Below are 4,150 nucleotides of genomic sequence, written 5' to 3'. Positions count from 1 at the left end.
CACATTCTTTTGAAAAATGACCGAATTCTTGACAATTATAACATTTCACTTTCAACTTGTCAAATCCCAACTTCTTGTTTAGAGCAGGAAGATCTTTTCCAGTTCTTTGCATGAATCTTTTTACCTTTCGAACAATCATTTCCATGTTCCACTTTAAATCCATGATTTCTAAGTCATCTGGATCAATCTGATCATAGTCTTCATCAGTTAAATCACTAGTGGCAATTTTGCTACTAACCAGATTTTCATAAGACGTCATGAAAGCAGATAGAAAAGAAAAGTTTTGTTCAGCTTCTTTCATATTGACGTTTGGTGGTGATATTGATTTGCTGAAGATGAACTTCCTGAACCAGCAGAAACATTTGGTGATCCAGAATTACCAGCGGTATAAAAACATGCTCTAGGATCACTATAAATTGTTGTTTCATTCGCTTTTGCTTTCTGTGTCAGAAAAGCAGTGATCGGTGAAATTGTTGAACTTAAAGGCATGCTACCACCATAAAAGGCAGGATCTTGACTTTCCTTGGATGACTTTTGACACTTGAGATCATACTCACGAGCTTCAATCTTTTGTAAAAACTCACTTGCAGTCAAGTCTCATTGAAATAGCTGTTTTCTTTTAATACCATTAGAAAAGTAGAGTACTAACTTGGTAATGCACTCTTAATAGTATCAATCTTATCAATCTCAGAAATTTCCATCTTCATTTTATCCATTTCTGCAATCAAGTGATTGAATATCGTAGTCATCTCTTCAACCGTTTCACCTTTGAGTAAATTAAAGTTTCTGAATTGAAACTTAAGCATCACATTTTTGCTTTCAGCTGTATTTCCCATACTTCTCATTCGGATATGTTGAAACAAAGAAGCACATATTTTAATACTACCCACTTGGTGAAATATATTTTCAGGTAAAGCCATAGTTAGAGTAGAATATGCTTTCGTCTCTATCTCTAGTGTCTTCTTTTCTTCTTGTGAGTATTGAGATATAGCTTTAGGTCTAAATCCGATAGTTTCATCCCCAATCATAGGAACAGTATAAACTTCATCTAAACAATATGAGCAGTCAGGATGAACTGAACCTAAATGTGCACGAAACCGAGGTTCCCATTTGGCGAAGTCACTGAACTTCATCAATCTTGGACATTTTGAATGTGAACCTATCTCGGTATCAAGTTGCAACATTTGTTGCATCAACATGTTTTGAGACGCTAATGCATACATACGGGACATAGTTGACAAGTTTCCAAAATTTGAGGGTGTAACGAATTCACTGGCGAATAAGGTTTAACGAATGAGAATTGTAACGAACAGTACACAATTTTAGCAAACTGTGAACAGTAGAATAACGAATCAAATCTTAACGAAGCTAAGATAGATCAGACAACGAATCACAATTGAGTTTAACGAATCAATCTAACGAATTAGAAAGTCAACGAATCAGAAAGTCAAACTAACGAATTGACTAACGAATTAACTAGCGAATTGATAAAAGAAACTTAATGAATTAGAAAGTATTCAGTAGTGAATCACTAAGAAAAACTTAGCGAAATAGATAACAAACTAGCTACAGTTGATTAGCGAATCAACTATAACGAATTAGGTTGTTACAACCGTTTGTAACAAACTCTGACACCTTATGCCACGTGGCAAAGGTTGTTATGACACAAATCCCAAAGTGGACGCGTGTCACGCGAATTAGTTAACCTAAATAGCGAATTAGATAACACGAATCACAAATTGTTGCGAACTAGCTAGCGAATCACTTTAAGTCTATAACGAATTAGCTAAATTAGATAACGAGTCAAAGTGAATAATATAACGAATCATCAGAAAGATGATAGCGAATCATATTCATCTTCAAATCTTCAAAGAAGATTTCCAGAAATCTGGAAATGATGAACACCAACCCAGAACCTTAAATCTGTAATACTATCTCGATTCTAAACCAAATCACACAAATAACCAACCAAAACACTCGTAAATCGATCACGAATCCAATACTCCTAACCTCGTAACCAAATATCTCCGAATACCAATTCAATTTTGCCAAAACACTGACCCTGTTTCGGCCACAAACCAAACCAATACCGAATCAGTCCAAAATCAATCCAAACCTCAATTCCACTTCCAATACCTTACCAATACTCAAATCAACTCAAACTCAATCCAAACCATCCATAATTCATTCAATTAACCTTAAAATTAGTCCAAATTCAACCAAAACAGAACACTATCGATATGTAAAACTAATTAACCAATCAATACTCTAAATCAACACCAAATCAAGTGTAATTGAGCCCCAACAGCTCTGATACCACTTGTTGGAACCTGAAATTATCAATCCAATAACAATTAACAGATCTCAGATCTGTTTATAATAGATTAATACCTTAACTATAGATCTAGCTCATAATTATCTTTGATTCAGTGTTGTATGCGTGTATATATTATCAGTATGTATATAATAGTAATTGTATAATATTAGGATGAAGATTGAGAGAGAGAGAGAGAGTCTCGTTAATTAGCTCTCTATTTAATTATTAAACGTGAACAGTGTTCACTATATATAGAAGATGGGTCTGGTTCGCTAACATCCCCTAGCGAACCAGACACTACTTCGTTACATACATAAATCAGACGAAACACCCCCTGTCTCTAACGAATCAGGAGGGAATAAACTTAAGTCTTAGTTCGCTAACATCCCCTAGCGAACTAGACCTTACATATAACGAACTAGACAGTAACTTAACTAATTATTACATTAAATATATAACAAATACGTTAACGATAATTACAAAGACTCAAGACACAAAACCGTGCACTAACAGGGACCAAACACACATGTCAATCCATATCAAGAGTTTGAAGGTCGCATGTTTGGTTTCAAAATGATTTCATTTGAATCAATAATCAATAAAGATATTTCTTTGAAATCCATTGTTGGTATAATTCAATTTTCATTAAAATAAATTATGTTATAATTTTAGCTTTAGATTTCCATTAAATCTGTTAATTTGATTTTCTTTGTGTTAGATATTATTGGTCACATGGTTCATGTCTTCAAGAGCAATGCTTCAAATGTCAAGGACAAAAACAAGCGTACAATGGAGATATGTGATTTAAGGTATGTCTATTTACACTACCATTTGGTGACATAATTTAGTTAATATACTTTATACTTTATACTGTATTTAACACTTCTCTCATTTCAGTGGAAATTGTGTATATCTCACACTATGGGATCATTATGCATCTGAGCTCTCTAATATGTCATTGAACATTTTGATTGTCATGCCATTATTGTACTGCAGTTTGGTAGGGTTAAGTATTACACCGGTTCTGATGGTAAAGGTAATTATGTCTACTGTTTTGAAGTTACTTGAGTTTTAAATATATCAACTTAAACTAATGTTTCCTTGAATAATCTTCATTTTTGTTAGAAAAAGTGTATGTGTCGAATTCTTTTGAATCTAATGTTAGTCGTTTCTTTATAAACGGCTTTTTATTTGAAATAGAAGAATACAAAAACAAGTATATTACTAAACCAATCATTATTGTTTTAGTTCATAGATTTTGTGATTTAAATTTTAGATTATCTTACTTTTGCCTAAATTTGTAAATTTTAAATTTTGTAGTTTGTTGGGTTTGCTAAATGGCAATGATGTTGCTGTTCGAAAACCGATTCCGGTGAAGATGTTGTTGTCTGTTGATGATGAGGTTTTGAAAGCAACAGATTTTTTTAACATATGTGATATTTGTACCATTATATTTGTAAGTTAATTATTACACTATTTATGGTATCCTAATTATCTTTGAATACTAATTGAATATTGATTAAGTGCTTTTTACTTTCTTGCAGCCTAAGAGTATCATTATCCTTGGTACAATTAAGGCCATTGATATAATTCTAAATATTTATGTTTCCCGTGTATAGTTTATTTAATATTTTAATAGTTTTTGTTCGTTTTTAGTCGAGATTTGTATACTACTAACACTTTTATCTTTCGTAGGCAATGGAAGTTGATCGTGATAAAAAAGGGCAAAAAACGAGTTAAAAAGAGCCAAAACGGAGATCCGGAACGCGTCAGGAAGGAACCGGACAGAGAATTGATCAGACCGGGCCGGTCTGACCGGCCTCCTTAATGGAA

This window comes from Bidens hawaiensis, unplaced genomic scaffold (genome assembly GCF_021521415.1).
Source record: "Bidens hawaiensis isolate Kalapana, Puna unplaced genomic scaffold, B.hawaiensis_p1.1 tig00009076_1, whole genome shotgun sequence".
NCBI classification, from domain to species: domain Eukaryota; kingdom Viridiplantae; phylum Streptophyta; class Magnoliopsida; order Asterales; family Asteraceae; genus Bidens; species Bidens hawaiensis.
The sequence above is the reverse complement of the archived record's forward strand: the minus strand, read 5'-3'. Positions refer to the sequence as shown.